Source organism: Hyperoodon ampullatus (assembly GCF_949752795.1).
Source record: "Hyperoodon ampullatus genome assembly, chromosome: 1".
NCBI classification, from domain to species: domain Eukaryota; kingdom Metazoa; phylum Chordata; class Mammalia; order Artiodactyla; family Ziphiidae; genus Hyperoodon; species Hyperoodon ampullatus.
Window position 1 is genome coordinate 79,208,638 of NC_136914.1, and position 27,739 is coordinate 79,236,376.

At 34.8% G+C, this 27,739-nt stretch overlaps 1 pseudogene across 1 annotated transcript in view; it reads left to right on the forward strand.

Annotated features, from left to right (window-relative positions):
• The window catches only part of LOC307057646 (peroxiredoxin-1-like), a 67,814-nt pseudogene extending 41,314 nt beyond the window's left edge, over window positions 1-26,500 (forward strand). Inside the window, exon 3 of the transcript in view lies at window positions 26,098-26,500. The product of the transcript in view is annotated as a peroxiredoxin-1-like (transcript). The remainder of the gene's footprint in view (window positions 1-26,097) is intronic.
• Window positions 26,501-27,739: the final 1,239 nt, after the last annotated feature.

Below are 27,739 nucleotides of genomic sequence, written 5' to 3' on the forward strand. Positions count from 1 at the left end.
AGGTGCTGAACATATGAAGACTGAGCTATTCTTGGAGGGTCAATCCTGAAGCCAGATCAGCTTTTCCAGTTCCTATCCTGGCTTCCTTATATGCCTCCTTATCTACTCCCCCTGCATCCTAAACAAGAGAGTGCCAGAGAAAGCATTCCTGCATTATTATCAACCTAATAAAACAATCCATTCTCATAATATTCATATATGAAAATTTTTACTTGAGAATGATGATAATGATCGATAACTATCACAGGCAGTTTGAATTATTTTTTGTGTACTGATAAAATAACAAAGCTCAAGTGCCACACAGGTGGCTTGATGAGACAAGACTTCATCAATTCAGTTTTGAGCATTATTGGCACAGTCTTTCAAAAAAAATTTGGATGTATGCATTTTGTATTGAAAACAAGAGAGGTTACTTGACTATTAAATAGCAGTCATCTTTAACTTTTCTCATTCCTTTCCATCTAAGATATTTAAAGCTAAATAAATTAAGAGAAGTTAAATTAGTAAACTATCCCCTCCAAACAAAACACAGGCCATTTCTAGGCAAACATGACCTGTATGCTGGTTTTGAGTTGTTACTCAGATCTCCAGAAGTCAAGATGGTCAGTCCATTGTTTTTCTCTCTTGTGCCCATGGAAACCACAGTTTCCTCTTGCTATATTTTGTTTCATTTTAAAATTATTACACAAAGTTGAAAAAGGCCCAGACAAATTGTAGTCAAATAATTCTGTGCCCTTGCTTCATATCAAGGGATAAATAAGTTAATAATAAAATTACTATTTATATATGGCATCCTAGTGTCTGCAGCATTCTGAAATTTGATTTAATGAAGGTCAGCATTATAATGAAATTACAAATTTTTATGTTTTTCAACAATACTTCAAGGATGATAAATATCATCATACGCTCTGAATCTGCTTTGCTACTGCTGGAGCTGAATTTGTAAATTCTACCGAAGTCAATTTGTCTGTGTCTGTGATAAATTAAGAGGGTAAAATATAGTGAACATTTCTAAAAGAACTTCATTGTGCCAAAAAGTTCCTTAATTTTTAATCTTCAAGGAGTTTTAAATGCCTTGCTCAGAAAGATATAGAAGCAAAAGTAATTTTTGAGGTATACCTTAACAGAAAATTCCATAATCAGATGGATATATGCTTTTGTTAATATACTATTATATTCCCATTTTAGGATAAGTTAGCTATCATATTTTACATGTCTGAAAATAGTTGCTTCTCTCAGCAATGTGTTTTAATTTATTTTTACTCACAAGTTTTTTTTTCTTTATTTCAAATAATTTTAAAGACCACAATTAGATTTTATATTCATTAAAGAGAGCACAGGTTTTAAAAGGTTGAAAAAGACCAGTTTGAAAAAATAAACCACAGGGGAAATCTCATGCCAACTATCATATTTTAATTTAGTACTTGACTATGTGCCCAGAAATAATGTAGTCAAAAGATGAAAACAATAGGAAGTAACAAAAAAAAAAAAAAAAAAAAAGCTATACATTGAATTAGTTCCTATTTTCTAAGCAGTGTCTGCCAGTGACTTAGTGAAGAAAAAAATTCCAAGTATATCTGAAGGCTTGAGACCTTGATTTTCACATACCCTACTATGCTCCCCTGTGTCCAAAATTCTTTCTCATGTATTCTGTTTCTCACAATTTAGGATTTATTCCTTCTCTTCCTCTGTGTTCTACTCCATTTACCCTTAAGTTGGAGTTTCCCTGTAACATTATTATTCTTAAAATAGAGAAGGGAGTTTTTAAAATTATTTCTTGCATGACTTCCATATCTTGTTATTGCCCTGTTGAAGCTTTGAACTATGTAGTCAATCTCAAATCATTATATACCTAGTTCACTGAAGTACTATCCAACCACTGAAGAAAAATTCTCAAAATATTATAAGTTCATTTACATTGTTAAAGCAAAAGGTAGTCCCTAAAAACAATCTTAAAATCCCCTTTTCTCTCCCATTTATTTTTCCTTTAGATGTTCTAAAGCCTTTCTTACCAATTCCCAACTCCCAAAGTCTTAAGCCATTGATAGTACTTGGTATCTTTTTTGTTTGTTTGTTTTTAATATTTTCCTCTGTCTTTACTTCTCTACCTTTCTCTACCTCTTATAGATTTACCAGGGTACAAAGAAGCAGTCAGACAGGGTGTGAAAGGAGGTTAAAATACTGAACTAGCAAATCCAAAGTCCAATTTACTGGAAAGGAAAAGAGGCCAGAATGCATGCCCTCATGCCCTTCCAAGTTGTAATGGTGGTTGTGTTTATCTCCTAGATTCAAGAGCAGTGAGTCTCCTCAAATTATCCCTACAGTATATCTATGTAGGTAACTTAAAATCCGAAACATGTCATAAGACTCTACGGACTTGAGTTGTAAAACATTCAATTATTATGAAGAGTAAAAGCATATCTAAATCATTTGAAGCTACTGATATTTTCGTCACAAAATGATCTTTTGTCCATTAAAAATGGAAAACAGTTCTGAGTGCTTTTATTTTTTTATTTTTTTAATTTTTTTTTTATTAGTTTCTGCTTTATAACAAAGTGAATCAGTCATACATATACATCTGTTCCCACATCCCTTCCCTCATGCATCTCCCTCCCTCCCACCCTCCCCATCCCACCCCTCCAAGCGGTCACAAAGCACCAAGCTGATCTCCCTGTGCTCTGCGGCTGCTTCCCACTATCTACCTTACGTTTGGTAGTGTATATATGTCCATGCCTCTCTTTCGCTTTGTCACAGCTTACCCTTCCCCCTCCCCATATCCTCACGTCCATTCTCAAGTAGGTCTGTGTCTTTATTCCCGTTTTACCCCTAGGTTCTTCATGACATTTTTTTTTTTAATTCCATATATATGTGTTAGCATACGGTATTTGTCTTTCTCTTTCTGACTTACTTCACTCTGTATGACAGACTCTAGGTCTATCCACCTCATTACAAATAGCTCAGTTTCATTTCTTTTTATGGCTGAGTAATATTCCATTGTATATATGTGCCACATCTTCTTTATCCATTCATCCGATGATGGACACTTAGGTTGTTTCCAGCTCCGGGCTATTGTGAATAGAGCTGCAATGAACATTTTGGTACATGTCTCTTTTTGAATTATGGTTTTCTCAGGGTATATGCCTAGTAGTGGGAATGCTGGATCATATGGTAGTTCTATTTTTAGTTTTTTAAGGAACCTCCATACTGTTCTCCATAGTGGCTGTACCAATTCACATTCCCACCAGCAGTGCAAGAGTGTTCCCTTTTCTCCACACCCTCTCCAGCATTTATTGTTTCTAGATTTCTTGATGATGGCCATTCTGACTGGTGTGAGATGATATCTCATTGTAGTTTTGATTTGCATTTCTCTAATGATTAATGATGTTGAGCATTCTTTCATGTGTTTGTTGGCAGTCTGTATATCTTCTTTGGAGAAATGCCTATTTAAATCTTCTGCCCATTTTTGGATTGGGTTGTTTGTTTTTTTGCTATTGAGCTGCATGAGCTGTTTATAAATTTTGGAGATTAATCCTTTGTCAGTTGCTTCATTTGCAAATATTTTCTCCCATTCTGAGGGTTGTCTTTTGGTCTTGTTTATGGTTTCATTTGCTGTGCAAAAGCTTTTAAGTTTCATTAGGTCCCATGTGTTTATCTTTGTTTTTATTTCCATTTCTCTAGGAGGTGGGTCCAAAAGGATCTTGCTGTGATTTATGTCATAGAGTGTTCTGCCTATGTTTTCCTCTAAGAGTTTGATAGTTTCTGGCCTTACATTTAGGTCTTTAATCCATTTTGAGCTTATTTTTGAGTGTGGTGTTAGGGAATGATCTAATCTCATACTTTTACATGTCCCTGTCCAGTTTTCCCAGCACCACTTATTGAAGAGGCTGTCCTTTCTCCACTGTACATTCCTGCCTCCTTTATCAAAGATAAGTTGACCATATGTGCGTGGGTTTATCTCTGGGCTTTCTATCCTGTTCCATGGATCTATCTTTCTGTTTTTGTGCCAGTACCACACTGTCTTGATTACTGTAGCTTTGTAGTATAGTCTGAAGTCAGGGAGCCTGATTCCTCCAGCTCCGTTTTTCGTTCTCAAGATTGCTTTGGCTATTCGGAGTCTTTTGTTTCTCCAAACAAATTTTGAAATTTTTTGTTCTAGTTCTGTGAAAAATGCCAGTGGTAGTTTGATAGGGATTGCATTGAATCTGTAGATTGCTTTTGGTAGTAGAGTCATTTTCACAATATTGATTCTTCCAATCCAGGAGCATGGTATATCTCTCCATCTATTTGTATCATCTTTAATTTCTTTCATCAGTGTCTTATAATTTTCTGCATACAGGTCTTTTGTCTCCTTAGGTAGGTTTATTCCTAGATATTTTATTTTTTTTGTTGCAATGGTAAATGGGAGTGTTTTCTTGATTTCATTTTCAGATTTTTCATCATTAGTGTACAGGAATGCCAGAGATTTCTGTGCATTAATTTTGTATCCTGCTACTTTACCAAATTCATTGATTAGCTCTAGTAGTTTTCTGGTAGCATCTTTAGGATTCTCTATGTATAGTATCATGTCATCTGCAAACAGTGACAGCTTTACTTCTTCTTTTCCAATTTGGATTCCTTTTATTTCCTTTTCTTCTCTGATTGCTGTGGCTAAAACTTCCAAAGCTAAGTTGAATAATAGTGGTGAGAGTGGGCAGCCTTGTCTTGTTCCTGATCTTAGTGGAAATGGTTTCAGTTTTTCACCATTGAGGACAATGTTGGCTGTGGGTTTGTCATATATGGCCTTTATTATGTTGAGGAAAGTTCCCTCTATGCCTACTTTCTGCAGGGTTTTTATCATAAATGGGTGTTGAATTTTGTCGAAAGCTTTCTCTGCATCTATTGAGATGATCATATGGTTTTTCTCCTTCAACTTGTTAATATGGTGTATCACATTGATTGATTTGCGTATATTGAAGAATCCTTGCATTCCTGGAATAAACTCCACTTGGTCATGGTGTATGATCCTTTTAATGTGCTTTTGGATTCTGTTTGCTAGTATTTTGTTGAGGATTTTTGCATCTATGTTCATCAGTGATATTGGCCTGTAGTTTTCTTTCTTTGTTACATCCTTGCCTGGTTTTGGTATCAAGGTGATGGTGGCCTCATAGAATGAGTTTGGGAGTGTTCCTTCCTCTGAAATTGTTTGGAAGAGTTTGAGAAGGATGGGTGTTAGCTCTTCTCTAAATGTTTCATAGAATTCCCCTGTGAAGCCATCTGGTCCTGGGCTTTTGTTTGTTGGAAGATTTTTCATCACAGTTTCAATTTCAGTGCTTGTGATTGGTCTATTCATATTTTCTATTTCTTCCTGATTCAGTCTTGACAGGTTGTGCATTTCTAAGAATTTGTCCATTTCTTCCAGGTTGTCCATTTTACTGAGTGCTTTTAGATAAGTTTCTCTAATGCAACCTAATTAACACCTCCCTATCAATATATCACATATATTTAATTATATCTGTTTTTATGGAGGATTTTAAAGCAGAATATTACAAAAACATGTCTTTGCTGTAAGGTGAAAAAACATTTCATAACATATTTTTTGGCAAGTTTGATTCTGGTGTTGATATTTTCTCCATGAATTTAGTCAGATGTGAGATCTTTGCAAATGTTTCACTTACCTGTCAACCATTAAATGCTGTTCCCTAAGGGAATGAACATATTTATCATTTTTGTAATGAGTAGTAACTAAAGACAAAAGTCACTGAATCAGGGTATTCATATTATTCTTCATTAAATGGTAAAACTCTACCTGCGTAGAATTCTTGCTATAAATTATTAAGACAAAGAGGAAAACAAAAAAAAAGAACTAAACATCTTTCTCTTTCCTATTGCTTTCAGATTGTTAAAGAGTGAAAATAAAATCTTACTTCTTAGTATGTTAAAATTCATAAATTTCCTAAGATAAAACTATATTGGATGTTCAATAACAAGAAATGTTCTTTATGTAGCACTTACTATGTTTTGAACATTGTGTTAAGTGTTTTATGAACATGGTGTTTCATATTTAGAGTTAGGAACTGCATCTTTATTTTAGAGAAGAAATTAGTGAATTTCAGAAAGGTTAAATTAAATTTCCATGATTACACAATTCTTAAGGGTAGAAGATGAGATAAGCATTTAAATTTCTACTTCTATTTAAATCACACATTTTCCAATGATTTTATATATATATATATATATACATATATATATATATATATATATATATATATATATATATATATATATTGAAATGATTACCATAAGATTAGTTAGTTAACACATTTACCAGGTCACTTAATTATCTTTCTTATTTTTGGTAGGTAGTGAGAACATTTAAGATCTACTCCTTTAGCAGCTTTCAAGTGTATTATATTGTTAAATATAGTCATCATGCTGTACATGATTCCCTAGAACTTGTTCATCTTATAAATGGAAGTTTGTACCCTTTGACCAACCTCTCCCCTTTCCCCTTAACCCCTAGCCCCCAACAACCACCATTCTACTCTCTGTTTCTATGAGTTTGGCTTTTTGGACCTCACATATAAGTGAGATCATACAGTATTTGTCTTTTGCTGTTTTACTTAACATGATTCCCTCAAGACCCATCCATATTATCACAAATGGCAGTACTTCCTTCTGTATTATGCTCAAATAATATTATATATTATTATATAATGGTACATATAATAATACAAATATCTCACATTTTCTTTATCCATTCATCCATTGATGTACACTTAGGTTGTTTCTGTGTCCTGGCTATTGTGAATAATGCTGCAACGAACATGAACATGCAGGTATCTCTACAAAGTAGTGAGTTTAATTACTTTGGATTATATACCCAGAAGTGGGAGTGCCGGGTCGTATGGCAGTTTTACTTTTAATTTCCAAACGAACCTCCATGTTATTTTCACTAGTGGCTGTACCAATTTACATTCCCACCAACAGTGCTCAAGAGTTCCCTTTTATCCACATCCTCATCAACACTTGTGATCTTTTGTCTTATTTATAATAGCCATTCTAACAGGTGTAAGGTGATACCTCATTGTGGTTTTGATTTGCATTTCCCTGATAAGGAGTGATGCTTGAGCAACTTTCCATGTGCCTGTTGGCTATTGTATGCATTCCTTGAAAAAAATGTTCAAAGAGATTGAGTCAGTAATCAAAAACCTCCCCCCCTAAAACAGTGTCAGGACCAGATGCCTTCACTAGGGAATTCTACCAAATATTTAAAGAAAAATTAGTGCCAGTTCTTCTCAAACTTTTCCAAAAAAACTGAAGATGAGAGACCACTTTCAAACTCATTTTATGAGGTCAGAATTACCCTGACACCCAGACAAAAGAAAAGAAAATTACAGGAAAACATCACTGATGAATATAGATGCAAACATTCTCAACAGCACATTACAAGGATTATATGCATAATCAAGTGGGCTATATCACAGACACCAGGATGGTTTAACATCAGCAAATCAATTAATGTGATACAGCACATTAACAAAATGAAGGATAAAAATCATATGATCATATCAATAGATGTGGAAAAAACATTTGATAAAATTCATATCATTTCATGGTAAAAACTCCCAACATGTTTGATATAAAAGGGACATACTTCAGCATAATAAATGCCATGTATGACAGGCTCATAGCTAACATCATATTGAGATGAAAAGCTAATTTTTTTTTCCTCTAATATTAGGAATAAGACAAGAGTGCCCATTCCCATTACTCCTTTTCAACATAGTGCTGCACCTCCTAACTAAAGTAATCAGGAAAGAAAAAGAAATAAGGCACATCCAAATTGAAAAGGAAGAGGAAAACTTGTCTCTATTTGCAAATGATATGATTTATATGTAGAAAATCCTAGACTCCACCAAAAAAACTGTTAGAGCTAACTAACAAATTAGTAAAACTGCAGGGTACAATATAAATATACTAAAATTAGTTGTGCTTCTGTACACTAACATCAAACTATGTGAAAAAGAAATAAAGAAAACAATCCCATTTACAACAGCATCAAAAAGAATAAAATACTCAGGAATAAATTCAACTAAGGAGATCAAAGATCTGTATACTGAAAACTATAAGACATTGATAAGAGAAATTGAAAAAGACACAAATAAATAAAAAGAGATTCCATGTTCATGCATCAGAAGACTCAATATTATTAAAATGTCCATACTACCGAAAACCATCTACAGATTTAATGAAATCCCTATCAAAATTCTAATGGTGTTTTTCACAGAAGTAGAAAAAAAAATCTCTAAAATTTGTATAGAACTTCAAAAGACCCCAGAGATCCAAAGCAATCCTGAAGAAGAAGAACAAAACTGTAGGGATAACAGTTTCTGATTTAAGATTATATTATAAAGTTATAGTAATCAAAACAGTTTGTTACTTGCATAAAAACAGACACATAGATCAGTGGAACAGAATCAAGAGCCCAGAAATAAATCCTGCATGTAAAGTCAATTAATATTTGACAAGGCAACCATGAATACTAAATGGAGAAGGTATAGTTTCTTCAATAAATGATGTTAAGGAAACTGTATATTCATATACAAAAGAGCAGAAATCTACTCCTATCTAACGCCACTCATAAAAATTAACTTGAAATGGGTGAAAAACGTCAATGTAAGACATGAAGTTGTAAAACTCCTAGAAGAAAACATAGGGAAAAAACTCCTTAACATTGGTCTTGGCAATGATTTTCTTGGATACGACACCAAAAGTACAAGTAACAAAAACAAAAATAAACAAATAGTGCTACATCAAACTAAACAGCTTCTGCACAGCAAAAGAAACAATAAATAAAATGAAAAGGCAGCCTATAGAATGGGAGAGAATACTTGCAAATCCTATAGCTCTGAAGACAGTCCTTTCTGGTAAGATGACATTTGAACAGAGATCTTGAGAAGGTCAAAAAATCAGCTAAGAAGATGGCCAAAGGAAAAATAGACCAGGCAGATAGGAAAACAAATGCCTGGGCTCTGAGGAAAGAGCATGCCTTATTTCTTTAAGGTCATAAAACGTGCCATTTTGGGTTGAGAAGGGTGAGCTAGGGCATGGTGTAGCATTTGAAGTTAGAATGATAGTTTGGAGACAGTTGGTTAGAGCCTGGTCAAATACAATAAGGTATTTGTATTTTATTCCAAGTAAAATGAGAGTTATTAGTGGAATTTAATAAATAATTACATGATCAGACCTACAGTTTACTAGTATCACTCAGGCTGCTCTGTTGGAAAATGACTGGGAAGTGTAAAGAGGAAAGCAAGTAAACTGGGAAGAAGCCTATTGTAACAATTCATGCCTGAAATGATGGTATCTTGGATGTTAGTACTGTTGGTGATGACAAGGTTAAAGTCTGGATTCCACAAGTAGAGCTGAAAGGTTTCTTGACTGATGAGATAAGTAGTAAGTGAGAAATAGGAAGTCAAAGATGACTCCAAGTCTTGTGGACTGAACAAATAAGAGAATGTAGTTGCCATTTAATGACATGGGGTAACATTATAAGAGGGAACTTTTACTTTTAGATATGTCAAGTTTGCGAAGCTTGGTAGATTTAGAAATGGAGATAGCAAATACTCTGTTTGATATCATTCAGGAGTTCACAGAAGGTGTTGAAACAGGAGATAAAGACATTGGAGTCATCAGAGTGAAAATAATGTTTAAAGCCTTAGGAATGGATAAAATCATCTAGGAAGTGAATAAGAAAAGATATGCAAAACCTGAGCCCTAGGCCAGTCTATTATTTTAAAGGAGGAGGAAGAGAGCACTAGCAGGAGTGAGAATGAGAGGCAGTGAGGAAAGAGAAGAACTAAATTAGAGAGAAATCGAATGGCTCTAATTAGAGGAGAAGGAGGATGAAAGGGAGGAAGAAGAGGGGAGGGATAAGAAAGAGGACAAAGAAGAAACATCTCATGAAAGATAAGTGATTCTGATAGTTAAGGTAAGGACTGAACATTGAATTAGCAAAGCACAAAGTAAGAACTTTCTGTAGATTTTCTCAGTAAAATAAGGAGCTAAATTCTCAGCTGAAAATGTGGAAGAAGAAACTGGTGTTTATGTTTTGAGGAGAGAAGAGAGTGAAATGATCCTTTCAAAATTAGGAATGTGAATCATGCAAGGCAAAGTAGAATGAAGGGCAGTTTTCTCTCGTTGCTCTCAGCAGGACTAAACAATTCCTTCTAAGGCAATCTGCTCATGCTTTCATGAACATGCTTAGCACTTTTATTAAGGTTATTTACTTCTCTGTCTCTTCTGTTAGACTGTAAGTTCTTTAAAAAAAATGATCATTTTTTAGATTCCTGACAATCATGTTTTTCATAGAACCATATTAAAGAATTTTCAGTGAAAAAAAGGGTCCAGAGTTAAGTGACAGCCTAAGGTCAGGCAAAGACTAAAGAAGAACCATGAATTTTAGCATCCGCAAATTATAAATACATTAAGAAGTGTCATGAAACGTTCAAGAATTTGTGCATGGATATTAGGCAGCACAGAGCTAGAGATCCTACTGCAACTGTGGTTAAAAAAATAGAAATTCACAATGATGTATGCAGAGAACAGCAGATCTTAAAGGGTCTAAGTGGGTGTTAGGATATGAACAACATAGAAGACGTTTTATAATGAAGTTACTACCTTCGATAGAATTTTCATCTCATTCTTTCCTGGTTTGAAAATTATTCCAAGAGTGTAAGTGGTCCTAAAGTGGAAGCAAATAAAGTCATCTAATTAAATTGATTCATTCCAGTATAGATTGCCACATGAAACTGACCACTCTAATAATAATATTTTCATTGTTGTCTAAAGCAAAGTGAGAGTATTGTAAGAAATACTGAAAAAACTTGACATAAATGATATAGACATCTAAATATAAATTTATTCAAAATAATTAAACCCAGGCTTAAGAATGGGAAATTATGAGAGTGATAGCAGAAATTTTTCATTGATTAGATGTGCTGGATCCTGTTCAGATATTTCCTTGGATTCACTTGACAGTGGTTTTTGCTTGATGCTACTGATGATCTGTCAGGATGATTTTCTGGACCTAGAGAATTCTTATAGGCTATAGATGGAGCTTTATGAGCTTCATCACCAATACATGGTAGTGACCTTGTTGTTGTGGCAGTGTCTGGTGGTCCTCTATAGCACCTGGCCCTTTTCCTTCACATCCCTCTATAGCACCTGGCCCTTTTCCTTCACATCACTTATGTAAACAACTGGCCATGGCTTAGGACATGCTTCCTGCCCCTCTTGTCCTTGAAGCCAGAGACCTGAAGTGTTCACCTACTGCACATTGCAGCAAACGTTTCATCCCACACCCACCCCACAATGGGACCTGCAAGACTGAAAGACAAAGAAGGGTTGTGAGTGTTGCTGGCACAAGCCTCAGACACTGCCACTCCTATCTTGAGATCTGGTTTTCCTGGAAACTACCCAAAAAAGAAGAATGCCTGGAAGTGCCTGGATTGACACCCTGTGGAGTAAACTTTGACCAATGGGAGATGCAAGCAAGTAGATAATTAGACTCTCTTTCTGCTCTGAACAAAGTATTCAATAAAACAGTAGGTTATATTAGAAGACATCCTGTAAAAGATAATAATCATCTGCACTTGTTATAATTTCAGATTAGTGATACAGTCTTATCTTTGCTTCTCTTCTTTCCTTTCCTCATCAGGACTAAATTCCACTTAGATTCTATTTTTCCTGGAACCTAGTCTAAAATGAGATTTCTTTATACATGCATTTAAATCATTCTTAGGATAAGGTCTATTTCTTAAAGTCTGTATGAAGAATAAGAGCAAATTTTGTTGCAGTTTTTCTTTATTAGGTCTAAATAAATCTCATTTAATAATGAGGACTTTTCTTAAAAGTAAAGTATAGGAAACAGTTTATGGGATAAACAGATTGACTTAAAAAAAAGTAGTGTTATTCTAATATGGCACTTAATTCCCAGAGTAAGAAAGAAAGAGAGAGAGAGAGAAAGAGAGAGGAAGGGAGGGAGGGAGGGAGGGAAGGAGGGAGGAAGGAAAGAAAAGAAAGAAAGAAAGGAAAGAAGGAAGGGAGGAAGGAAGAAAACTCCTTGGCTATTTCCATGAAATCAGAGAACCACAGTAAATACATGAATTTAATTCAGAAAGTCTAATATCATTACTCCAAAATGATTCACACACTTGTTCCTTTATTTACTAATTCAATTGACATGTATTTTTGAATGACTACTGTGTACCAGGCACCATACCAACTGCTTGCAAAACGTTAATGACCAATAAAGAAAGGTACCTGCTCTCTTAAAGCTAACATTTTCTTGGGTAAGGTTATGCAATATACATAATTAATAAGCAAATAGATAGTATGTTACAAGATTATAGATTTTACTGGGGGAACAGTAAAGAAGAGAAAGGTGGTTCATTGCAAGCAGTAGTTGGAAGTAGTTGCAGTATTAAATAGAGTGACTGGGATAGGCCTTGCTGAGAAATTGAGATTTGAAGAGAGGCTTGAAGGAGCTAAGTCGAGTAGATGTGTGGGAGAGAAATATTCCAAATGGAGGCATCAGCTCATGCAAAGGCACTGAGGTTTTTGTCTGGATATAACCAGGAGGCTCAGTGACCAGACCTTACAGAGTAAAAAGAAAGCGTATATAAAGCTAGTGAGGAAAGAGGCAAAATGTGAGATCTTTGGGGAATGATAAGGATGTTGACTTTTCCTCTGAATGAAATAGTCATTGCAGAGTTTTGAGGAGAGAGGCAATATGATCTGCCTTATATATTAAATGTACATTCTGTTGGCTGTATTGGTAACAGGCTGTGAACATGAGATTAGAAGCAGTTAAGAAAGCCGTTTGCAGTAATCCAGGTCAAATATGGTGTTGGCATAAGCTATGGAGATTGCAGTGCAGATGTTGAAAATGTTAAAATTCTGAAAGTAGGGCTAATAGGATTTTCTAAATGGCTATATATGAAGTGTGAGAAAAAGGCAAGAGTCATAATACTCCAAGGATAATTGCAAAAATGTACTTGCTTTTCACTCAGAAGGGAAGAGTGATGGATATTTTGGGTGGGGGAGGTGAAGAGATCAAGAGTGTAGTTTCAGACATAGTGAGTTTAAGGTCTCTGTTAGGTATGCAAGTGAAGGTGCTAAGTAATCTGTTGAGTATACAAGCCTGCTTTTCAGAAGAACAGTTTGGACTGGCAAGCTTATTGGAGAGATTTGAGCACGAAGTTGGCATTGAATATTGTAACACCAGATGACACCAAGAGGAAATTAGGTGTAGATAACAGGGTAAAGATTTTCTAAAGATGAACGATGAAAGGTTGGGGAAGAGAAAACATCAGAGGTGACTGAGAAGGGGTGTGAAGTGAGGGAGGAGAAAAGGCAAAATTATATGGAATCCTAGGCCAGTAAAATAAATGTTGCAAGGAAGCTAATAATCTACCATATCAAATACTGCTGCTAAATCAATAAAGTGAGAAATTAAAATTTACAATTGAATTTACCAACATGTATGTAATAGGTGACCTTGAAAGGGGCAATTCCATCGAAGTAATGAGTATAATCATGATTAGAGGGGGTTTAAAAGAAAATGAGAGAGAAATTAAAGATAGTGAGTAGAGATAAAAATGTCCTGAAGTTTTGTTTTAAAAAGGAACAAATATATGGTTTGCTTAGCTGGTCAATGCTTGGTCTTTGAAGATTCTCCTCTGATTCCTTCAATTGTTTTAATAACTAGAAGAAAGTCACCACCTAGAAGTGAGCATGGGGAGGAGATGTTTGGTGTTTGAGGAAAAGAGGGGTTGCAAAATTGTCATCTAGGAAGTTGAAGAGAGAATGGATTAAGAATACATACTATGCCAGCCTAGCAGCATGAAGAGTTCACTCTTCAAGTTCAGGCCATGGTATTTAATCTGAGAATATTCAGTTTGGTTGTCTATTTTTCTCTAGCCCTACTCCAGTTTAGGTTTGGAGTGCTACCACCCTAAAGACACTGAGCTAAAAAGATTTGAGATAGTGGTCTGAGAGTGGAGTGAATGAAACTGAGATAACGGTAATAAGTAATAACAAAGTCTAGGTCTTGTTCACGGCAGTGAGTAGCTGAGATGCGCAGAAGACACAGTCAATAGAAAAGAGTCATTCAAGAGACTGAGGGACCACAGTTTTGACGAAAATCACCTATGTGAATATGAAAGTAGCCAAAAAGAAAGACAAAAATATATTGAAAATGGTGACAGTGACCCAAGAAATAAAACTTTTTTTTAACATCTTTATTGGAGTATAATTGTTTTTGAGTGCTGTGTTAGTTTCTGCTGTATAACAAAGTGAATCAGCTATATGCATACGTATATCCCCACACCCCCTCCCTCTTGCATCTCCCTCCCACCCTCCTTATCGCACCCCTCTAGGTGGTTGCAAAACACCGAGCTGATCTCCCTGTGCCATGCAGCTGCTTCCCACTAGCTATCTATTTTACATTTGGTAGTGTATATATGTCAGTGCTACTCTCTTACTTCGTCCCAGCTTACTCTTCCCCTTCCCTGTGTCCTCAAGTCCATTCTCTACATCCGTGTCTTTATTCCTATCCTGCCCCTAGGTTCATCAGAACCTTTTTTTTAGATTTTATATATATATATATATATATATATATATATATATATATATATATATATATATATATGTTAGCATATGGTATTTGTTTTGCTCTTTCTGACTTACTTCACCCTGTATGACAGACTCTAGGTCCATCCACCTCACTACAAATAACTCAATTTCATTTCTTTTTATGGCTGAGTAATATTACATTGTATATGTATGCTATATCTTCTTTATCCATTCATCTGTTGATGGACACTTAGGTTGCTTCCATGTCCTATTGTAAATAGTGCTGCAATAGTGCTGCAATGAACATTGTGGTACATAACTCTTGTTGAATTATGCTTTTCTCAAGGTATATGCCCAGTAGTGGGATTGCTGGGTCATGTGGTAGTTTTATTTTCAGTTTATTAAGGAACCTGCATACCGTTCTTCATAGTGGCTGTATCAGTTTTATTCCCACCAACAGTGCAAGAGGGTTCCCTTTTCTCCACACCCTCTCCAGCATTTATTGTTTGTAAATTTTTTCATGATGGCTGTTCTGACTGGTGTGAGGTTATACCTCATTGTAGTTTTGATTTACATTTCTCTAATGATTAGTGATGTTGAGCATCTTTTCATATGTTTCTTGGCAATCTGTATCTCTCGTTTGGAGAAATGTCTATTTAGGTCTTCTACCCGTTTTTGGATTGGGTTGGGTTTTTTTTTTATATTGAGCTGCATGAGCTGCTTGTATACTTTAGAGATTCATCCTTTCTCAGTTCCTTCACTTGCAAATATTTTCTCCCATTCTGAGGGTTTTCTTTTCATCTTGTTTATGGTTTCCTTTGCTGTGAAAATTTTTTAAGTTTCTTTAGGTCTTATTTGTTTATTTTTCTTTTATTTCCATTTTTCTAGGAGGTGGGTCAAAAAGGATGCTGCTGTGGTTTATGTCAAAGAGTGTTCTTCCTTTGTTTTCCTCTAAGAGTTTTATAGTGTCTGGCCTTACATTTAAGTCTTTAATCCATTTGGAGTTTATTTTTGTGTATGGTGTTAGAAAGTGTTCTAATTTAATTCTTTTACATGTAGCTGTCCAGTTTTCCCAGCACCACTTATTGAAGAGGCTGTCTTTTTTCCATTGTATACTCTTGCTTCCTTTATCAAAGATAAGGTGACCCTATGTGCATGGGTTTATCTCTGGGCTTTCTATCCTGTTCCATTGATCTATATTTGTTTTTGTGCCAGTTCCATACTGTCTTGATTACTGTAGCTTTATAGTATATTCTGAAGTGAGGGAGCCTGATTCCTCCAGCTCCATTTTTCTTTCTCAAGATCGTTGTGGCTATTTGGGGTCTTTTGTGCTTCCATACAAATTGCGCAGTATTTTGTTCTAGTTCTGTGAAATATGCTATTTGTAGTTTGATAGTTTGTAGTTTGCATTGAATCTGTAGATTGCTTTCAGTAGTATAGTCATTTTCACAATGTTTATCTTCCAATCCAAGAACGTGGTATATCTCTCCATCTGTTTGAAACGTATTTAATTTCTTTCATCAGTTTCTTGTAGTTTTCTGCATACAGGTCTTCTGTCTCCTTAGGTAGGTCTATTTCTAGGTATTTTATTCTTTTTGTTTCAGTGGTAAATGGGAGTGTTTCCTTAATTTATCTTTGAGATATTTCATCATTAGTGTATAGGAATGAAAGAGATTTCTGTGCATTAATTTTGTATCCTGCCACTCTACCAAATTGATTGATTAGCTCTAGTAGTTTTCTGGTAGTATCTTTAGGATTCCCTATGTGTAGTATTATGTCATCTGCAAAAATGACAGTTTTACTTCTTCTTTTGCGATTTGGATTCCTTTTATTTCTTATCTTCTCTGATTTCTGTGGCTAAAACTTCCAAAACTATGTTGAATAGTAGTGGTGAGAGTGCACTGCCTTGTCTTGTTCCTGATCTTAGAGGAAATGATTTCAGTTTTTCACCATTGAGAACAATGTTGGCTGTGGATTTGTCATATATGGCCTTTATTATGTTGAGGTAGGTTCCCTCTATGCCTACTTTCTGGAGAGTTTTTATCATAAAATGAGTGTTGGATTTTGTCGAAATCTTTTTGCATCTATTGAGATTATCATATGGTTTTTTCCTTTAAGTTTTTAATATGGTGTATCACATTGATTGATTTGCATATATTGAAGAATCCTTGCATTCCTGGGATAAACCCCACTTGGTCACAGTGTATGATCCTTTTAAAGTGTTGTTGGATTCTGTTTGCTAGTATTTTGTTGAGAATTTTTGCATCATTGTTCATCAGTGATATTGGCCTGTAGTTTTCTTTTTTTGTGACATCTTTGTCTGGTTTTGGTATCACAGTGATGGTGACCTTGTAGAATGAGTTTGGTAGTGTTTCTCCCTCTGCTGTATTTTGCAAGAGTTTGAGAAGGATAAGTGTTAGCTCTTCTCTAAATGTTTGATAAAATTCACCTGTGAAGCCATCTGGTCCTGGGCTTTTGTTTTTTGGAAGACTTTTAATCACAGTTTCAACTTCAGTGCTTGTGATTGGTCTGTTTATATTTTCTATTTCTTCCCTGGTTCAGTCTCGGGAGGTTGTGCTTTTCTAAGAATTTGTCCATTTCTCCCAGGTTGCCCATTTTATTGGCATAGAGTTGCTTGTAGTAATCTCTCATGATCCTTTGTATTTCTGTAGTGTCAGTTGTTACTTCTCCATTTTCATTTCTAATTCTGTTGATTTGAGTCTTCTCCCTTTTTGTCTTGATGAGTCTGGCTAATGGTTTATCAATTTTGTTTATCTTCTCAAAGAACCAGCTTTTAGTTTTGTTGATCTTGGCAATTGTTTCTTTTTCATTTATTTCTGATCTGATCTTTATGATTTCTTTCCTTCTGCTAACTTTAGGGTTTTTGTTCTTCTTTCTGTAATTGCTTTAGGTGTAAGGTTAGGTTGTTTATTTGAGATTTTTCTTCTTTCTTGAGGTAGGATTGTATTGCTGTAAACTTCCCTCTTAGAACTGCTTTTGCTGCATCCCATAGGTTTTGTGTTGTCGTGTTTTCATTGTCATTTGTTTCTAGGTATTTTTTAAATTTCCTCTTTGATTTCTTCAATGATCTCTTGATTATTTAGTAGTGTATTGTTTAGCCTCCATGTGTTTGTATTTTTTACAGGTTTTTTTTTCCTGTAATTGATACCTAGTCTCATAGTATTTTTATCAGAAAAGATACTTGATATGATATCAAATTTCTTAAATTTACCAAGGCTTGATTTGTGACCCAAGGTATGGTCTCTCCTGGAGAATGTTCCATGAGCACTTGAGAAGAAAGTGTATTCTGTTGTTTTTGGATGGAATGTCCTATAAATATCAATTAAGTCCACCTTGTTTATTATGTCATTTAAAGCTTGTTTTTCCCTATTTATCTTCATTTTGGATGATCTGTCCATTGGTGAAAGTGGGGTGTTAAAGTCCACTACTATTATTGTGTAATGTCAATTTCTCCTATTGTGGCTGTTAGCATTTGCCTTTTGTATCGAGGTTTTCCTATGTTGGGTGCATAAATATTTGCAATTGTTATATCTTCTTCTTGGATTGTTCCCTTGATCATTATATAGTGTCCTTCTTTGTCTCTTGTAATAATCTTTATTTTAAAGTGCATTTTGTCTGATATGAGTATTACTACTCCAGCTTTCTTTAGATTTCCATTTGCATGGAATATCTTTTTCCATCCTCTCACTTTCAGTCTGTATGTGTCCCTAGGTCTGAAATGGGTCTCGTGTAGATAGCATATGTATGGGTTGTAAAACTTTTTAAAGAGAGTAGGAATGATTTAGGTGTTGGCAGATGATGGTATCAGTGAGCTAGATATAGTGGATGAGATAATCACATGGCACGTGATACAAAACTGGAGGAAAGTAGTGGAAGTGAGACGAAAAATTGTCTAAAAGAGACAAAAGCAAGCAGCAATATGACTTCTTCCAGCTTTAGGCTCAGTGATATGAAGACTGAGGAAGAAAAAGCAACCAGCATTTGAGGGAACTGCAGAAGAAGTGCTACACTTGAGGGAACATATGATTTTTTGATTTACAATTCAGCTAAAACATGAAAAGATGGTTTGGAGAAAATATTGAGGATATAGCAGACATTGCTTCTTATGGATGTTAAAGTTCAGAGGGTGCTGTCAATACCCTTCATCCAAAGACCACAAGGAACACACATGTATTGAATAGTTCAGTAAAGTTGGGTTTATTGGCTTGTCAAAACCTGTTGCACCATAATGCAACATTGGGTGTTTCAGTGAGAAAGGGTAGAAACGATTTTTATAGGATTTGGTCTTGTGTTAGATTTTTTGGTAGAAAGTACAAAAAAGGGGAATTTTGCTCTGGACTGGATTGCTTTAAAGAAGTGCAGTAATTCTTTAATTCGGTATTTTATTAACTCCTATCTAGAAAATCAGAAGAAAAGAGGCTACATCTGATTAGGAAAGAAGCACTGGTGACTCCTAATAGCCAGTATAAGAGAATATTTAGTCAATTTGATGTTTAGTACAATGTCCTTCCTTTTGTCTGTGTTCAGACATAATTATGAAGTTGTCTGGGTTTTTTTTTGTTTTCATCTATCCAGTCACAGTGTTTTTGTCTTATGTTGGTGTTCTGTGCTGTTTTATATTCAGTGGGAGAACACCATGACCTGATTGTGAGCTCTAGGCCATCTCTTGTCTATCAGGGGATGCATTTTCCTTTCCCAGCTAGGAGAATGGTCTTAGAAGTTGGGAAGGAGTGTGATAAGGAACAAATTAACATAGTTATATATACAGGAATTAGTGTATAAATATGAGGGTGAGTATAAGAGTCTAAGACTTTTTGTGATGACTTATGAATAGGAATGATTAAGGTGCATGATTAAGCATAGTATAATATAGTAACTAATTCAAGAGAATATTCTGTAACTGTTGATTATGATAATAATAAACATAATCATGTTTTTAGAAGCTATCATCTATTTAGTGCCAGTTTTCATCAAATGTTTTACTAAGTATATTATGTAAAATTTAATAGTTTATTTAATTATAGCAAGGTAGTTTTATTTTTTAATGAGAAAATCAAGACCCAGTAGTTTAAGCCTCAAAATCACATCGTTAATCCTGACTCCAAAGCTCTTAACCACTGTTGTACTGTCAATTCTATTAATGATATAATTCTCAATAAAAATATGGACTAGAGAATTTCAATTAATCTGAGTTTTCAGCAATATACAATTAATATTTACAAGTATAAACAAAATGAAAGAAATCTTGGAAAAAAAATAACAAAATGTTTAAGATTGAGCAGTGGAACCAGGAGCAATTTATTTTTATTTCTAATGGTGCTATAATATTTTTGTGCAATTAATAATAACGTGTACCTACAATTACTTGTCAGAATAAAGGTCACTTTTTAAAAAAAATTTATCTTTGGCTGTGATGTGTTTTCATTGCTGTGTTTGGTCTTTTCTCTAGTTGTGGTGAGTGTGGGCTACTCTTTTTTGTTGTGCATGGGCTTCTCATTGCGGTGGCTTCTGTTATTGCAGAGCACAGGCTCTAGAGACATGGGCTTCAATATTTCTGGCATGTGGGCTCAGTAGTTGTGGCTCAGAGTTCTGAAGCACAGGCTCAGTAGTTGTGGCTTATGGGCTTAGTTGCTCTGCGGCATGTGGGATCTTCCCAAACCAGGGATCGAACCCGTGTCCCCTGAATTGGCAGGCAGATACTTAACCACTGCGCCACCAGGGAAGTCCCTGAAATAAACGTTATTTTAAATAAAAATCTTCTGTTGAATTCCCCAAGATTCTGAGCAGTAATAATCCCTTGAGCTAACTGTATTTTATAATATGAATATAATTACATTAGAAGCTAGAATAATTTTCTCCACATTTTACTGGCTACTGTGAATCATTTCAAGTTAAATCCAGGAGATTATTTTCCAAAAGATTTATCCAAATGTCTAACTACTTATAATTAAGCAGTGAAGAGTATAATGTAATTTCTTTGCTTATCAGATAACTTAACTTAAAGATGAGCATATGCACATATATTTAAATTATTGCAATATATTATTTAGTAGGGAATTTAAGTGCAGTTGCTGTGTTTTCAGTCATTCTTTTTTTTCAAGTATATGTTATTGTTTTTGTTTTTGTTTTTTTTAAATAATTGAGAGCCACAGATCTACAGAAAAATATACAAGGACAGACAAAGTATGAGTATTTCAATTAGAGACTCAATTTTGGAAATTATATATTGTATATATTAAGTACAGTTTATAGATTTCATGATAACTATATGCCTTGAAATTAATCAACTACAATTTATAGGGAACTTAGAAGAACAAAAAGTTTATGGTAAAAGTATATGATAAATAGCCTAGTTTCTCAATCAAATAAATTACAAGGGAAATTAAAACATGAAAAATAGAGGGAAATATATATATATATGAAGAACCTAAAGAGACATCAACTAACAGCAATGTTTAGACTTTATTTTGACCTTGATTCAAATTAAAAAAGCTGTAAGGGCAAAAACAAGAGAACATTTGACATTTATAAGATGACTGCATGTTTGAACAAAAGATATTTTATATTAAGATATTACTTTTTAATTATGACAGTGTTAATGTGGTTACTTTTTTTTTTTTTTTCCTGTACACGGGCCTCTCACTGTTGTGGCCTCTCCCGTTGTGGAGCACAGGCTCCAGATGCGCAGGCTCAGCGGCCGTGGCTCACGGGCCCAGCCACTCCATGGTATGTGGGATCTTCCCTGACCGGGTCACAAACCCGTGTCCCCTGCATCGGCAGGCGGACTCTCAACCACTGTGCCACCAGGGAAGCCCCTAATGTGGTTACTTCTTTAAAGTTCTTAACTTTTAGAGATACCTAATGAAATATTTATGAATGAAATCATATGATATTGGAGGACGTAGCAGGTGGGGTATAGATGAAACTATATTAACTTGCATTGATGACTGTTAAACCTGAGTAACAGAAATTAGGAAATTACTATACTATTATATTTTTATATTGCTTGAAATTTTCCATTCTCAAAATGAATAAAAATAAAACTAAGTCATTACATATTAAAAAATAGCAGAAACTTTGACTGCATAGAGATCACAGAGGAATTTTTTAAAGATAACTTTATAGATATTTATTTTTCTTTTATACCAACTATATGACTTATACTGGCTTTATTACTTTTATTAGTTTATTATATTTGTATCTATTTCCATATTTGGTCTAACCTTTCTCCATGTCTAATTAGCTCATAAGTGTATAATAACTCTAATCACATAATTACTCAACTGACAAACATTTGAATGTCAATATCTAAATATTCCAAAGAAAGCAAACTGAGACCAGAAATCACTTATTAAACTGCTTTCCTTAAAGAAAAATTGTTGTGGACCATGCATCTTATGCTTCCTTTTATTAGCATAGTTATTCAGTTACCCTAGATTTTAATAAAAGCTCAATCAGACCATATATGAGGGCTGACTATTAGGATGAATGCATAGTGGGATAGGTGGATAGATTACTTAATGGGTGGAATAGCATGGAGTAACATTTTTAAATGGTATGTTTAGTCTGGGAAGCTGAAAACTAAGGAGAGGTATTTTATTTATCCGCAAATATTTGAGGATTTCTATTTTAGAATTGAGCATAGATATGTAACTTTTGCTTTATTTTTTTAAAAAAATAATTTGTTTTATTTATTTTTTGCTGTGTTGGGTCTCTGTTGCTGCATGAGGCTTTCTCTAGTTGCGGCGAGTGGGGGCTACTCTTCGTTGAGGTGCGCAGGCTTCTCATTGCAGTAGCTTCTCTTGTTGCGGAGCACATTGCAGTAGCTTCTCTTGTTGCGGAGCACAGGCTCTAGGTGTGCAGGCTTCAGTAGTTGTGGCACGTGGGTTTAGTAGTTGTGGCTCGCGGGCTCTAGAGCGCAGGCTCAGTAGTTGTGGCATATGGACTTAATTGCTCTGCGGCATGTGGGATCTTCCCGGACCAGGGATTGAACCCACGTCCCCTGCATTGGCAGGTGAATTCTAAACCACTGTGCCACCGGGGAAGCTTTAGATACTTTTTGCTTTAGATAGCAGATGGGAGCTGCTTGTAGGAGATTTATAGAACCGTAGTTGCTTGAATATAAGGAGAAATTAAATATTTAGGGATGTCTAGCAATGAATATGCTGCTTCTTAAACTAGCATGTTACACTAAATTATTGACAAAAATTACTTCTGTCAAAGGTTCTATACAGGTAATTTACATTCCTCCATTGGGAAGCCTGATAGAGACAATCTATCTAGAGGCAGAGTTTCAGTTCAACTCTGTGATCCTATATTTTAAATTACTACACAGAAAAATTATAAAGTATAAATATGTCTTTATTTACTCAGGAAATGACAATATTGTTAGATCTTGGATTTAAGTACTGTTTATTTTATAGCTTGTACTGGAAAATGAGTGACAAAAAAATCACAGTATAAATGGTAGCACATTTAAAAATTATCTTCCAAATGTCAATAAAGAACATTAATGTTTGGAACTTGAAACATAAGCTTCCACTGAAGTATAACTAGAAAGCCTCTGATTCTAAGCCATGATATACTGGCACCTCACAAACCTCTAAGTTATTGCATGGAGTCCAGTTTCCATATTTATACCAGACTGTCATTAGATTGAATACTTTGCATCACACACACTTCTACTCTTTATTGTTTGCTTTCATTGTATTCATTTTTAAACAGACATTAATATATTATTCATATACCATATAATTCATCCATCTAGAGTACAATTCAGTGTTTTTTAGTATATTTATAAAGTAGTATCCTATTGCTGCAATCAATTTTAGGACATTTCATCATGTCAGAAAAAAAACTTTGGGCCCATTAGCACTACAGATTCCACCATTTCCCTCACCCCTAAGTTCAAGGCAACCATTAATATACTTTCTGTCTCTATGGAGTTACTTACAGTAGGTATTTTAGATAAATGGAATCATACAAATGTGATCTTTTATGACTGGCTTGTTTCACTTAGAGTAAAGTTTTAAAAGTTCACCCATGTTATAGCATGTATTATATTAATATGCCACATTGTATTAATCCATTCAACAGTTGATGGACATTTTTGCTGTTTCTATTGCTGTTATTATGAATAATGATGCTATGAACATTAACATACAGGTTTTTCTCTGGACATGTTTTCATTTCTCTTAGTTATTTACCTAGGAATACAGTTTCTGGATCACATGGTAACTCTATGTTTAACACCTTGCCAAACTGTTTTCCAAAGCAAATGGTGTCTCATTGTGACTCTTATTGGCATTTTAATGAAGTGTTAATCATCTTTTCATTTGCTTGTTAGCTATTTGTCTAATTCCTTTGGCAAAATGGCAGTTCAGATCCTTTCCTATTTTTAATAGTCTTCTTTTTATTATTGAGTTATAAGAATTCTTTATATATTCTGGATATAAGTCCTTTATTGGGTTTAAAATTAGCCAATATGTTTTTTCCCATTCTGATGGTTGTCTTTCACTTTCATAATGGTATCCCTTGTAGTGCAAAAGTTGATAATTTTGATGAAGTTCAATTTATCTATTTTTTTCTTTTGACATTTGTGATTTTATATCATATTTAAGAAATCTTTGCCTAATCAAGGTTTACTCCTATCTTCTAAGTATTTTATAGTTTTAGGTCTTACATTTAGATGTATAATTCATTTTGAGGGCTTTTTTTTTAATGTATTGTGTGAGGAAACAGTTTGACTTCACAACAACTGTGGCTGTTCAGTCATTCAGGCATTAAGACGACTGGAAAAAAATATGCTACTTGTTTACTGGATGCTTAACAATGATCTATAGGAATCCCACTGTTTTCCCCAGTTAAACTTGTTAAATTCCACTCTCTGAAGTGAGAATTTCAATCTCTCCTAAAAATTCTTCCGCCTCTTCTCTACTGCAGAGGCTTGTTGTTTATTCAGAAAATAGAAGTATTTGGACAAGAACTACACTATCTATTCATTATGCAATCTATCATCTTTCCTTCACATGTATCCATATACCCTGATATCCTTTCTTTACTAAGAGAAGACCTCTTCTGTTCCCCAAGCCATCTCCTGCACTTCTATAATATATCCTGTGAGTTCTACACAATGCAAGCAATGCTCCTGCTGTTAACAGCCTTTTAACTGGAAACTAAGTATGCTAAAACATCTACCATGAAAAAATATCCCTGCAATAACCCACTTCTCACTAGCTGACATCCCATTTCCTTGTTCTTCTTCACAGAAAAGACAAAGTCAAATACATTCTTCATTATTTGCTTTCTCAACTCTTTTCTTCGAAATCCTCTCTATAGCCCACTTCAATCACACATATATCCCCTCCAATCTAATTAAAAACCACTTCTGTTGAGGTAACTAAGGATTTTCACTTTATCCAATCATGATAAAACATCTTAGTCATTGTATTCAGTCTTTGAGATGCGTTACTGGCGTTCTTTCTTCCTTTGGTTTTGGGAGTATCACATTTTCTTGGTTTTCTTCTATACTTTTATTCACCTGTCATTATCATCTCTCACTTGAATTATTGTGGGAGCTTCTTAGCTGGTCTCCTTACTGCTACTTTTGTTCCTTATAGTCTACCCTAATTTTTCTTAAGATTTGTAAAATTCAAAATATTTTGGTGTAGATCTTGTATATTATTTTCTATAAATTAATAAAATTTTTCATACAAAACAGATTTTAAATTTTATTTAAAAATTTTCCAACCTACCAAAAAGGGTGAAAGAATAAAACAATGAATACCATATGTCCTTTAACTAGAATTACTAATTTTTAATACTTTACCACACTCATTTCCATCATCTCTCTCTTTCTGTATAAGTGTGTGCATTTTGTTAATTTTACAAAATTTTGTAAAAATAGTACAATTGAAGTGTGTTAGCCATTAAAAAAATCACATAACAGAGGACTCTGTCAATATATAGGTCATGCTGTGAGACCTCTAGGACTATCCTTTTTTTTTTAAACTAAATCTTGTAATTGAGTGTTTTTCTCTATTCATGCTGAAGTATGCTTTTAACATGCAACCAAAGACTTCTTTTAAAAACAGTTGGTTCTTCTTTGTGTTAACTTTCTAAGTCAAATTAATGACAGTATCAGTACCTCTAATTTAGTTTTGCCACAATTTGATCACTATGAAACCAAAGTTGACATAAGAAAATAAATGGGCTCTAGATAGTATATATGTTGTATTGGTGAAAAATGTGTGTGTATATTTATATATATGTATATTCTAATGTAAATGACCAGGTCTTATAAACTTATGAAATGGCTAAAAACCCAACTTGTTTAACAAATATAATGTAACCCCTGCCAAAGGTCTGATGGCCACCACAGATTTGCTGTTTGAACCATGTATGCTGTGCCTTTCTGAGGAGGCTAAGAATATACCATTTTTCCATTAAAAAAAAAAAAAGAAAGAAACTCAACTGCCAAGTGATTGGTGCTTCTGTGGATTCTCACTTCTGTCACCTGGCATGGATCAACACACCCAAGAAACAAGGAGGACTGGGACCCATGAACATTCCCTTGATATCAGACCCCAAACGCACCATTGCTCAGGACTATGGAGCCTTAAAGGCCGATGAAGGCATCTCATTCAGGGGCCTTTTTATTATTGATGATAAAGGTATCCTTCGACAGATCACCATAAATGACCTTCCTGTTGGCCGTTCAGTGGATGAGATACTGAGACTAGTTCAGGCCTTCCAGTTTACTGACAAACATGGGGAAGTGTGCCCAGCTGACTGAAAGCCTGGCAGTGATACCATCAAGCCTGATGTCCAGAAGAGCAAAGAATATTTCTCTAAGCAGAAGTGAACACTGGGCCATTTTAGGGCCAGGCTGCAGTAGGTGGCCATGAGAACAAGCCTCTTTTGTACTATTGTCATGCTTAAAACACAAGACCTTATATGCAGCACAGATGTGGTGTGGGACAGGACAGGCCTTTCCTGCAGGGGTTGGGGAGGCCAGCCTTTCTTCCTCTGGAGGGAATGGCCTGAGCTGTCTTATGGGGCAGGAAAATTGATATGTGTAGTAGTAGGGTATCACTTTTGGTCTTTTGTAGTTTTATTAAACTTGAGCTGAGAAAAAAAAATTAAAAATTTCAGCACAATTTACAATAGCCAGGACATGGAAGCACTTTAAGTGTCCATCGACAGATGAATGGATAAAGAAGATGTGGCACATATATACAATGGAATATTACTCAGCCATAAGAAGAAACGAAATTGAGTTATTTGCAGTGAGGTGGATGGACCTAGAGACTGTCATACAGAGTGAAGTAGTCAGAAAGAGAAAAAGAAATACTGTATGCTAACCCATATATATGGAATTAAAAAAAAATGGTTCTGAGGAACCTAGGGACAGGACAGGAATAAAGACGCAGATGTAGAGAATGGACTTGAGGACGCGGGGAGGGTAAGCTGGGACGAAGTGAAACAGTGGCATGGACGTATATACACTACCAAATGTAAAATAGATAGCTAGTGGGAAGCAGCCACATGGCACAGGGAGATCAGCTCGGTACTTTGTGACCACCTAGATAGGTGGGATAGGGAGGGTGGGAGGGAGACACAAGAGGGAGGCGATATGGGGATATATGTATGCATATAGCTGATTCCCTTTGTTATACAGCAGAAACTAACCCACCATTGTAAAGCAATTATACTCCAATAAAGATGTTAAGAAAAATAAAATATTTGTTAATGAAAAAAAAATTTTGTGTGCACAAAATAAATATAAAATTTATTAAAACACCCACAGTATTTTAAAGATACCAGGAGTAATACAGTTCACAAACCCAGTTGTTTGTGTAAAATATAATAAAATACAAATCAAAAAAGGATACATATTTGCAATTTCTAGGCACCCTAAATTAAATCTACTGAAACACTGGGAGAGAATGGAGGGTAAGGAGGGTAGCTCAGGAGGCAAACCAATAAAGTGAGAGGAAAAAATATTAACAAAAAAGTAAAAAATATACAAAATAAAATTACCAGCATAAATTTACTGTACTAAGAATATCTAGAGTTTAATAATACATATCCTATTGCCTTG